This window comes from Choloepus didactylus, chromosome 3 (genome assembly GCF_015220235.1).
Source record: "Choloepus didactylus isolate mChoDid1 chromosome 3, mChoDid1.pri, whole genome shotgun sequence".
Classification (NCBI taxonomy): Eukaryota; Metazoa; Chordata; class Mammalia; order Pilosa; family Megalonychidae; genus Choloepus; species Choloepus didactylus.
This window is the reverse complement of record NC_051309.1, coordinates 90,156,852-90,169,768: the sequence shown is the minus strand read 5'-3', so window position 1 is coordinate 90,169,768 and position 12,917 is coordinate 90,156,852. Positions and strand designations below refer to the sequence as shown.

General features: G+C 40.0%; 1 pseudogene; it reads left to right on the top strand.

Annotated features, from left to right (window-relative positions):
- The first annotated feature begins 4,997 nt into the window (after positions 1 to 4,997).
- On the top strand, positions 4,998 to 5,974 carry LOC119528702 (annotated as a pseudogene).
- The last annotated feature ends 6,943 nt before the right edge of the window (positions 5,975 to 12,917 follow it).

The window sequence follows — 12,917 nt, the reverse complement described above, 5'->3', positions numbered from 1 at the left end:
TTACAGTAAGAATTTTTAATAAAATGTAGTAAATATTTAGTTTTTGGATTATTATCATTGGCTTTTAAGTATATGATTTTCAAAGTGCAAAAGCACAGGCTTTGTTTTAGTTTCCTAGCTGCTAAAACAAATACCATGCCATGGATAGACTTAAACAACGGGAAATTTATTGGCTTGTAGTTTGGGGGCTAGGAGAAGTCCAAATTCAAGGCATCATCAAGACAATGTTTTCTCCCAGTAGACTGTGGTGTTCTGGGGCTGGCTGCTGGTGATCCTTGGTCCTTGGCTTTTCTGTCACACGGCAATGCACAGGGCGGCTTCTCCTGGCTACTCCCTTCTCTTACGGGTTCATTGACTTTCAGCATCTTCCTGTGGCATTCTCTCTCTGTGTCTGAATTTCATTCTGTTTATTAAAGGTCCCAGTAATAGGATTAAGATCTGTTCTGATTCAGTTAGGCCACACCTTAACTGAAGAAATCTCATCAAAAGGTCCTGTTGACAATGGGTACACTGCCACAGGAATGGATTAAGATTAAGAACGTGTTTTTCTGGGGTACATAGTTCCAAGCCACCATACCTTATGACATAGGAATGTCACATCTATATTATTGCTGTGCAATTCAGCAATCTTTTCAATAGGAGAATAGGTAGATAATAGAGATAACAGATAGATAGATAGATAGATAAACACTTAAATAATCATCAATACACAAAGATAAATAAATTGTGTCTACATCTAAGATGGAATATAATATATAAAAGTTTATGTAACCAAATTACTTTTACATAGGATAACATGGATACACTTCCAGGGAAGATGGCAGAGTAGTGGGCTCCAGGACTCAGTCCTTTCATCAAAGCAACTATTAAATGGAAAATGTCTGAAACAACTATTTTGAAACCCCAGAGGCTAGAAGAATACTGTACAGCATCCAAGGAAGAGTGGGAGGTAAAAACAAAACAAAACTGTACGCTTATGTTAAAAGTCTGTAAGTTGCTCTCTCCATGCTGGGACTATCGGTGCCGTACCTCACCCTCACAGCAGGCCACCATGGGGTCCAGTCCCTGTGTAACTGCTGGTGACAGAAAAGAATGTAAAAATCCTCTTCCTGAGGGGCTGGGCATGGCCTATTGCCAATCTCATATTTTGATTACTGAATTCATATCACTGGACTCTGAAGGTAGCCATTGTTTCAACCTTCTCTGGACAGGGGAGGAGGTGGTAGAGATTTAAAGACACAGAGCTTCTTCAAGGCTGCAAGGAACAGTTAGCTGAGGGGCTGCATTTGTTGGGCAGGCAGGAAGCTCAGCTCTGGGGAGCCATCAAAGAAGACTTTGGCACCCTTCCTGATCTCCTCCCTGGGATACTTTGGAGCTGGTCTGTGGCCCCTTCATGGGTCCTTGGCCCTGTATTGGCTGGGAAAGTCTGATTTGGAAAAGTTCTCTCTGGGGTGACCCTCCTCCCATTATTTGCTCTCTAGGCAAAAGCAGCAAGGGACAACAAAAGGAGTGTAAAAAGCTCTAGAGGCAAATAGTCTGGGACAAAGGCCTGCAGGCTTCAAATATCTGGGAGAGGAAGGTCTGTCTCCTGGAAAGCAGAGGCAACAACCAAACTTTTAAGCAGGGAACTCCAAAACAGCTACGAAGAGAAATTCCAGAACAAGAAAGAAGCCCAGGAAGACAGAGAAAACCCTGCACACTGTACTTGCCTTGAGCAGATCTTCTTGATAGGAGAGTTGATGCTCAAGAAAATTTCTGTCTTATCACCATCTGGTTACAAAACCAAGAAACAGATATCTCAGGGATTAAATCCCAGAGTTAATATTTTAAAATATTAAAATGTACAGTGTGCAACAAAAGAATACAAGACAAACAAAGAAACAAGAAATGATGGCCCATCCAAAGGATGAGGATAAAAATACAGAAATGACCAACAAAGAAGACAAGAATGTGGACCTACCAAATAGAACCTTTAAAAAAATGACCTTAAAATTTTTCAAGGAGATGAAGGAAAGTACAGAGAAAGAATCAAAGGACATCTGGAAAACAACAAATGAGCAATATGAGAAACTTAGTAAGAAGATAGAAATTTTAAAAAGGAACCAAGCAGAACTGCTGCAGTTGAAGACCAGAATAACTGAAATAAAAAAATGCCCAGGAAGTTTTCAAGAGCAGAATGGAGCCAGTAGAAGAAAGAATCAGTGAACTTGAAGTCAAGAAGAGACTTGAAATGAGTCAGGCTGAGAAGCAGAAAAGAAAAAGAAATATTAAAAGTGAAAATAGAATAATATGGATAATATTAAAAACAATATTGATTTATAAAAAACTACATAGGGCACAATAGATTATATATCATTTATGTAAAATTTAAAAGTACTCAAGGCAATACTATTTATTGTTCACATATAAAAATATGGGAAATATTTTGAAACATGAACATTAAAGTTATTTTTAATGACAAAATGTTCAAGTATTAAGACAGAATAGTGGAGCCATGTGTGCCTATTATATTATTTTCTGCACTTTTTTATGTGTCTGTGAAATATATAACATATAGAATTAAATAATTTTAATGAGGATGAATTCAATATTTTTTATTAATTTTAAATATATTTGTTGACTTGGGTGACAGCTTGCAAATAATACAAAATTCTATTTCTTCTCCAGATACCTTACTCACTTTTGAGTATAAGTTAAAAATATCTGTGAGGGAAAAAAGCATTTTACTCCCTTGGTGGAAATTATGCCTAGAGTAGTTTCTGCTAAACATAAAAGGATAGGGTCTTCTTTAGCTAAGTAGTGACTGTCCTTAGCTTGTATAAACCTAATATTTCTGAAAGAACTGAAAGAAGTGATCATTAGAGAGCCCAAGATGGAGGGCAGAGGTGACAGCCAGCACCAAAATGGTCAAATCAGTTTCTAAGAATGTAGTCACATATTACCTGGAACAGTGTCACCTGGGATAACAGCTTAAAAAAAATCCTGGGCTTTAGATCTATTTAATTACAGTCCCAGGGTGGGAACCAAGAATCTGTGTTTTTAACAAGAACTCTCCAAGTGACTCCCATGCACATTAAAGTTTGAGAACCACTAATCTGAATCATTCAGTAGGTTAAGGGCATGTCTTTGAGGACCCTACAAACTGGTGATTTCCCTTGAATTAGGAACCAAAACTTGCTGAAAAGTCCAAGAAAATGTGTAAGCTCTTTCAAAGAGGAGAGAGGCAAATCCTCCTTTAACAGCTTGAGAATGGAGGAAATAAAACACAGGTATGAAGGCAATAAATCAATTTTAGGATTGCACAGCCATTCTAAGATGATGCTCAGATGTTTGCTTGGAATAATAGATGGGAAAATCTGTTTATACTAAGGGTACAGTCTGTCTTAACAACAGGTTGATGGATGTAAAGCAAACAAAATTAAAAGAACATTGAACACTGATATACAGTGCCTGCACAATGCTTGGATTATACTATGTGGTCAGTACTGTATGTTGTGGGATAGTCAATCAGGGTCAGGCAAAAGAGAAGGACACTGTGAGCACTGAGCAAAAGAAAGTTTCAGATCAGCTCAGGATGGTCAGAAATCCAGGAGAAGGATTCCTGAGTGTAAAATGGAAACATTAAAGGATAGTGCGGGTTGCTGGTGCTGAGTTCCAACTTGGCGGGCCGGGGCCAGGGAACCTGGTCAGCCCCTGGGGGAGGCGATGGGCATGGGCAGTAGCGCCCTCCACAGCCCCCGCCCCAGGGAACCTGGCCAGCCCCTGGGGGAGGCGATGGGCATGGGCAGTAATATCCTCCACAGCCCCCCGGGCCTGAGAAAGTGGAGCCGGCTACAGGCCCCATCTCCCTCACCCAAAATACAACCGTCAGAGGAAGCTTGCCAGAGAAAACCGCCCCCCTTATCTTGCCCGCACACTCCCCGTTGCCAGAGCAACTCCCGCCACCGCCAGTGCGCATACACCGTTGCCAGAGCAACTCCCGCCCTTTTTTCAAACAACCTCCGCGCCCTCTCAGAACCAATCCTAGCCTTTATCCCCTCAGCATTGCCATGTAAGAACCCCACACCCCTAACTCCAACCCCGCCCTCTTGCCACCCTATATAACTGGTGATCACCCCTGAATAAACGCCTTGGTTCTTCTGCCACTAAAGGAGAGTGTCTCACGTCCCTCTCTCGCCGCCCTCCACACCTTGCACGCCTCCGCCGGGGACTCTGCCAAGTCCCCCGCCACACCTTCGCCTCCGGGAAGAGCTGCCGCCGGTACCCCTCAAGCAACCCTGAGCGCAGAGGGTTCCATGGGTGCCCGCCCTTAGCTGCGACCGCAGATAGGGTCTTCTTTAGCTCTCAGACAGGAGACTCTCTCAGAGGTGCAAGGTGGCATTGACAACAGCTGCAAGAATGACAAAACTCATTAAATGCCAGTAATGCCACAAGGGACTTTTACACATAGGGCAAAGCAGGTGAACTGAATGGGTAAGAAATCTAGGAAGCAGATTCTAAAAGCAATCAAAAATCTCACCCAGCTCTGGAATGATGCCAATCTGCATCTATCTAGGGCTACAGTTTGAGCAGCTTAATCTTGCATGCAACCTACAGAGGCAGACAAAGACCATTTAGGAACTTTCAGCACCAGACACTTTTTAATCACATCAAAGAAATCAAGAACAGGAATTTACAGATCAGGGACAAGAACTATAAACACTTCATAAGATTTGAGCTGCTATATTTTGTCCATTTTGGTTATTTTTGTACCTCCATTTATTTCTTCATAGTAATAAGAACTAAAACCCTAAAATGAAAAAAGTATTCTTTCTTGGAGAAAGGCAAAGAGACAGAAAAGAATTCTCCTATTTTATAGACAATGTGAAACATGGGTGGTAGCAGCTTATAAGGGGGAAAGAATGTGGATTAAAAACCTGTGGCCAGCTTTCTGCTTCTCCCCATTTGACTGACAACTACAACTGCTTATGTTGTGACAGTCACATCCCTGATACACAATGGTGAAGGTCAGAATAAATGGAATTGGCTCTGTTGGTCACCAGGGCTGTTTTTAACTCTAGCAAAGTAAAGGTTGTCTCCATCAATGACCGCTTCATTGCTCAATTACATAGTCTACATGTTGCAGTATGATTCCACCCACGGCAATTTCAAAGGCACTGTCATGTCTGAGATTGGGTAGCTTGTCATCAATGGGAAACCCATCTGTATCTTCTAGGAGCGAGATCCCACCAACATCAAATGGTGTGATGCTGGTGCTGATATGTTGTGGAGTCTGCTGATGTCTTCACTACTTTGAAGAAGGCTAGAGCTCACAGCGGAGCCAAAAGAGTTATCATCTCTGCCCCTTCGGCCAATGCCCCCATGTTTGTGATGGGCATGAACTATAAGTATGACAACTTCCTAAAAATTGTCAGCAATACTTCCTGCATCACCACTATCAGGACCCCCTGGGCCAAGATTATCCATGACAACTTTGGCATTGTGGAGGGACTCATCACCATAGTCCATGCTGCCATCACTGCCACCCAGAAGAGAGTGGATGGCCCCTCTAGGAAACTGTGATGTGGCAGCCTTGGGGCTGCCCAGAATATCATCTCTGCATCTACCAGCAATGCCCAGGCAGTAGGCAATGTTATCCCTGAGCTGAATGGAAAGCCTGCTGGCAAGGCCTTCCATGTTCCCACCCTCAATGTGTCCGTCATGGATCTGAACTGCCATCTAGGAAAAGCAGCCAAATATAATGACATCAAGAAGGTGGGGAAGCAGGCATCAGAGGGCCTCTTAAAGGGCATCCTGGGCTACATTAAGGACCAGGTTTTCTATTGAAGCTTTAACAGTGACACACAATTTTTCACCTGGGGCTGACATTGCCCTCCACCACCACTTTGTCAAGCTCATTTCCTGGGATGACAATGAATTTGGCTATAGCAACAGGGTGGTGGATCTTATGGTACACATGGCCTCCAAGGAGTAAGACCCCCCCTGGACCATCAGCCCCAGCAATAGCATGAGAGGAAGAAGAGGCGGTCAGCTGCTGGGGAATCCTTGCCCTAACTCAAATCTCCAACACTGAGAATCTACCATCCTCCACAATTTCTCTCCCAGACCCCCAAAGAAGAGGAGGAACTTAAAGAACCCTACCTTGCCATGTACTATCAATAAAGTACACTGTATATAGACAAGGAAAAAGCCTGGGCCACAGGAAGTCCAAAATTGAGGCATCAGCAAGGTGATGCCTTCTTGAAGACTGTGGTGTTCTGGGGCTGGCTGCCAGTGATGGTCCTCGGCTCTTCTGTCAGATGGCAATGCACGTGGCATCTTCTCCTTTTGTTTCCGGGTTCCATTGACTTCCAGTTTCTAACTGCTCCCTGTGGCTTCTTTCTCTGTCTCTCTTTCACTCTGCTTATAAAAGTCTTCAGTAACCCAGATTAAAGCCCACTCTAACTCAGTTGGGCCACACTTTTACTGAAGTAACATCTTGAAGGGAATTCAGTTGAATTCAGTTAAACAAATTAACACTTTCTTAGGAAAATCAGACTGCATTCATGAGTAAACCTAGAATTCCCTTTATAGCTGCTGTTGACATACCTTACTGAAATGATAAAGATAATACACTTTAAAATATATCAATTGCTTTTTCAATAGATAATTAATTAAGAATATCAATTTTCTCTTACCTTGAAACTTTTCAGGATCATCTCTCTCCCAAGTTGCAATTAAACATTGTGAATCTGTTTCCTTTCCTGCAGGTAGGATTCCTGTCAATTGTCCCTCCCCCACCCAAATGCCTGATGTAGTCTTCTCTTTGCTTGTTCAGTACTGTAGAAGTTTTTGTGTGCTCTTTACAACACAGGCCCTAAAGGCTTTCTCATATTTTCCTTTACTGTAAAATCTTAGTTTCACTAACCAAAAACAAATGCTAAGGGTACTATTACCTTGACTTTGAGGAAGAACCTGGAATGATCACACTTTTTCTTCTCCAGCCACTGCAACATTCCTTTCTCACCTCCCAGTTCCTACCTAAAACGTACACAACTTTAAATTAATTTATAAATATTTACAGTTAGTAAAATTGATTACTGGGTAATATGTGATTCTAAATACAGGATATTTCAGCACCAAGAGAAAAGCTCTAACTCAATGACTGCTGTGCATGTGTTTCAGTGAGACTCACAAGAATGGCCACTTGAATAGGCAGCAACACCCAGGGCCCCAGAAGTCCACCAAGTACAATGCATCACAATTCCTTATTGCAAAATCCTGCACTTGCAAAAGGAATATAGAAATAAATACACATATACTGGAATTTCCTATACCTCTATAATAAGAGAAGGGAAGAAGGGACTATTACTATATCATTTTCTGAAATAAGCATAGTTCGCTCACTTGATTATGTGGTGAAGAGTCAGAGTAAAATGGTAGAGGGTTTAATCTGAGACCCATAACAGACCCTGGAGTTCTTTAGTGAGTAGATTTTTCAAAATCAAAAATAGATTCTCATTAAGCCCGTTAAACATAAAAATATCAATGATTTCAGGTTGAAAAGATGCATCATAAATTAAAATTCAAAGACCTCGTCATTACGATACAATTGGTACCAGTTTGCCAATCACAATTGCAGAATATTAATCAGACTACAAGTAGAATGCTACCAAAATCTGCAGATTGAACCTACATAACTATCTTCTGACATATTTGAGAAGGAGTTTTCTTTACTTGACTGCCTCTGACTTTATTCTTTTTCATTTTTTTTTTTTTCCAGTGAAACACTATACAGTTCTTCATATCTTTCTGATCAATACACCCTTTCTCTGGGTTTACTATGAACTACTACTGCTAATGATTTGCTGAACTGATTCTCTAGCTGCTTTGGAATATGGCCAGTGTCTCTTCCAAACAAATTCTTGTAAAACGTTTGAATATTTACTAGCAGTAATATGAATTTGAGCAGCGCAAAAGAGATTTCACCAACTGACACAGAGATCCAAGAGTAAAAAATGTAGCAATGATAACAACAGGGCAAAGGATTCATTTTTTTTAGCAAGAAATTGAACCCAATTTTTAATGAATGTTACAAAATGGTAAAAGGTATTAAACTAATGGTAGAGGTAAGATTCATAGAATTCATGCTCCCTGAGGGCAGGCAAAGAAGTCAACTCCAGTACACGAAGCCTATGATTTCTTATGGTTTTATCATTGTTTTATACGGATATATTGTTCTTTTATCTCATACTTTCCAAATAAATTTTCCAAGATGTATACATGTCTTCGTTTTCATCATTTCTTTATTTTGTGTTTTGCATTCTCATATTTTCATTGCAATTGAACAGAGAACTTAAAGTTTGACATTAAGTTAGTTGGAAAGTAAACTCCATTGCCACAATAATCCCCCAGCACCTAGAACAGGGCTGGTGCCTGGTGAACAAATTAGTGAATTGTCCAAACACTAGAGAGGCCATGCTGGGGCAGGAGTGGGAGTAGCATGGGATTGTGTCTATGAAGATAAGTCAGAACTATGACTTCAGTTAGGCAAAGAGAGTTTGACAAATCCTGCTAATCTTGGTAGACAGTCCAGGAAACCAGCCAAAGGAGGAACACTCTGACAGGTCAAGACAGGCAGGCAGGTAAAGAGTCCATGAGGTCAAATAATAATCCTTAATACCTCTTGCTTACTCTGTGCCCCTCACTGTCCTAAGAGTTTTACATGTATTAATTCATTAAGCCTTCACCACAATCTATGGGATAAGTATTATTATTGCATAAAAAAGCTAAATAATTTCCCTAAAGGACAGAATTTAAACCCAGGTTGTCTGACTCCAGCCTCTATGTTCCTAATCATTACACAATACTGAAGAGAAGGATTTATAAACAAGCTTCAATGTGACTTTTACATCTGTTGATAAATTGTCTACTCTGTCTTTTATGCCCTGTGTTATTAGAGGAGCACTGGGGTCATAGTTATATATTTTAATCAGGAGGTGAAATGTTTTCAGATGAATTTTGCTTCTGATGGAGGTATCAATAGGTAATATCACAATATCCCAGAACACACAGATGGTAAGAACATTACTGTAATGTCTATTCAGGATATTATCACCTATTCTCTCTTCTGAAGTATGAATTGCCAAGTAGAAGTTCATCACTTTAATACCATCTCTGTCAGTAGTACCTAAAAGTAAGTAGCATGCTTTTCAAAATCCAGGGTCTCCAGAGATGCAACCTTTAAATGGAGTAGTGGTCATTAGACTCCAAGGGTTTTGAAATCCTGGAAACATGTTACATCAGTCAGCACTGGTTATGTTACACTGCAGTGACAAACAAATCACCAAATCTCAGTGACTTAATATAATAAAGGTTTATTTTTTTTACTTTTGCTGAATGTACAAAGCAGTTGGTAAATGAGGTCTGTTCCTAGAAGTCACTCAAGGTCTTTGTCTTAGAAAGTTTCCATCATCTTGCTACATTCTGTCTCAACATATGGCTTTCAGTATTACTTAGGCGGAAACCAGAGCTCTACAGGGTCAGGTAGGAGATTTTCTCTCCATACATGTCACTTCCACTAAAAGTCCATTGGGCTGACTAGCCACAAGGTTCCAGCCAACCTCAAAGGGGCTGGGAGGTACAGCCTTCTTTGTCCAGAGAGGGCTGATAATCTCAACTATTCATCTGTGGTGTTGATTTCACTGAAATGATATTTCTTGAGGAAGACTCTCATCTAGTTATATGATTTTGAAAAGCATACATATATATATAGAGAGAGAGAGTAATATCTGTTAAAAGATTCAACATTCTAAAGTCTTTATTCTTCCATTGTAGATACCTAATTAGAATTGCAAACTGTGAATTGCAATTTGAATGCTTTGGGATTTTATGTTAACTTTTTAACTAGGATATTAACATAAAATAAAATAATTTTAAATGTACAGTTTGATAAATTTTGGTAGCTGTAAATAATCATGTAACTACCACTACAGTAGAACAATTTCCTTACCCTAAAAGGTTTTCTAGTGCCCCTTTGCAGTCAATCCCCATCACCCCCCGCTGCAGATGCTAGTTAAGAGCTAATCTGCTTTCAGTAGATGTAAAATTGAATTTTTTGAGTTTGATTTGTAGAATTTATTTCATAATCCAAAAGAGAAAATGTGAAGTCTTTGTTATCTTTTGGAATTCAGGCAAGTTATTTGATTAATGTTTAATGCTACTCATAATTCACAGAGTTTCTATCATATCATTCAATAGCTGTCTCTTGCATTCAAATAATAAAATAAGTGCAGCCCAACACACTATCAGAAGGCAACAACCTGGTGATTCATTTGTTTAGAATACACTCATTGATTTCACCTATGACACACCTATGACATGGTAAGAGTCCCTTCCACTTTGTAGTTTAAACACTGTCAAGATTGAGCTGGGAAAAATGGGTGGGAGTGAATAGGGGAAGGTACTCCAAATCTCCTTTGGACTTTCAGAGAAATAGCTGTAGAAATCCATGATAATAGATAGGGATGTATCAAAGTGTGTGAGGGTATGCTTGTATGTATGCATGTGTGTGTTGGAAAGCAACTACAAGTAGCTGTTACAAGTACTCATTGCACTGATGAAAATTCACTTCCCTCTTCCCTCATCCTGAAGCTTTGACAAGGGATCACAGGAAATCCAGGCTTGGGAAATGAGCTGTGTCAGCCTTCCAGTCAGCGAGCACTGTAACAGGAGGCTGTCAAACCCCAGGGACCAGGTTAGTTACCTATCCCTTTCAAACCTAATTGTAATTTGCTCTTTCCAACTTGTGGGGAGAGAAAAGATTGACAGAAAGGAATTCACCACAGCACCCTGGGTGTTCACCAAGTGCTGGTGGCTTTCTTTTAGGGCACCGTAATGGCAGTTGACAGGGAGATTGTTGAACCAGTGCAAGTGCAAATGGCATGGGTGATGTAATGCCACTGTACACTTCTTGTAAGAGAGAGAAGGGAGCTACTTGTGATGTTGGAGAAACCAATGACTTGAAATATAGTGCAGATGGTGTTAGAAAACAAGTAAGGCAAATGGAGCAGGTGTCGTCATGCTTTAACTGAAAGTCTGTGTGTGGAAGTTTGCCAACACTTGAAGCACTGTCTCCCAGAAATCTTCATGAAAATAATAATACTTATCTGTCAGCAGCACTGCCAGTCTCCACAATATTCCATCCTACTTAATGTATTCATCCTGTCCTTCAATGATTCAGCAAATATTTAGTGAGAACATGCTTCACACAAGGCAAAATATCAGGAACTAGAGATGAGACCCATGTCCAGCAGTTGAATGGTCCCAGGCAACATTATAATATAAATGCTTTGCCTTCACCTTCATCCCTTCTTTAAGGGTTCCCTCTCCTGCTGGAACACCATTCCATTCCCAGGCCTTTCTCCCACCCTTCCCTTTCCTGAGAATTTCCAATGTGGCTCTGACCTTGGACTCTTGACGTGCTCTAGACCAGCAGTGTCCAACAGAATCTTCTGCAGTGATGGAAGTGTTCTATTTTTGCACTGTCCAACAGGGTAGTGACCAGCTACATATGGTTAGTCACAATTTGAAAAGTGGATAGTGGGACTGAGGAACTAAATTTTCTATTTTATTTAATTTTTATTATTTAAATTTAAATTTGACAGTCACAGGTGACTAGTGGCTACCTCATTGGACAGTACAGTTCCAGATATCTTCTATTTCTCCATCCTTGCTCTCACAAATCTAACATTGTCAATTTTTACTTTATTTTCTTCTGAATAGTAACAAGTTAAAACATTAATCAGATACATTAAATGGTGTTTAAATGAAAGGCTGTAAGTACCCTCTTAGTTACTTAGTTTGGCATCAACTATGTCTTAACACATGCATTCACCCTTATGTATTTTAACAAGATTTTATAGTCTTAAATTCGACCCCCAAATTATTAGTGGTGAAAAGGGTAAGACCCATGGTAGAGTAAGTAGTGAGAAAGATAGTTAAGAGTTAAGGACAAATGGTGCCTTGATAATGTGAGAGCTTCCCATTTCTTCCTGTATTTCTCCCCAACAGACTTTATCCCAGAATTCTGCTGTGCATAGCGTGAGACCTCTTTTTGAAGCAAATATATGACCTAAGTATTAGAGGGTAGCCTGGTTTCTGTCTGGAGTCCTCTTACTGACCTAAGGCTGCTATGATCACATTAAGAAAATAAAGCATTATTCATCCAGAGAAAAAGCATGACAAGTAATGATGTATAGCATCTGTCCTAAAACTTGTGGAAATATATACACACTTATGTGTATGGATATTATGTGTACACATACAAGCATGAATGTGTATATAAATGTGGGAATGTGTGAGTGTATATTATAGGTGTACCTCATGTAAGGGAAATCCATTTTCCCTGAATGACTCAGAGTTCTTTCAGGGAAGCTGGAATTCCATCAATGACTCTCCTAGAGGGAACCACAGACCTGCTTCTCAAAGAGACAGTCTACAGTACATTAAGTATATATCACAGTCAACCCTGAGGACAGAATCAAGACGATCTAGAATCAACCAGAAGGACAGTCAAAGGTCCCAGGTCTCATAGTTCTGCACCTCACTCCCACCCCTTTTGAGAATGCCAAAAAAAAAGTAGGTGTCCAGTACACCTATCCACAGTCTACCCCTCCACTTTACAGTTTTTAATGGTTTCCATAAGCAAGTTTGCTGTCATAATACTCAGTTGATATGTCCATTTTTTTCATTTTTCAAACATGGAGGGAAGTGAAATATTTTATGGACAATTTTTTATTTTATTTTTATATTATTTATAAAATAATATATTAAAAAATTTATATTATTTTTTATATTAGAGGAACCTTGGGAGCTGGTGTCTGGCCCTTAAATTTCACTAAGCAAGCAGACCCAACAATGGAAGCTTACAGGGATTT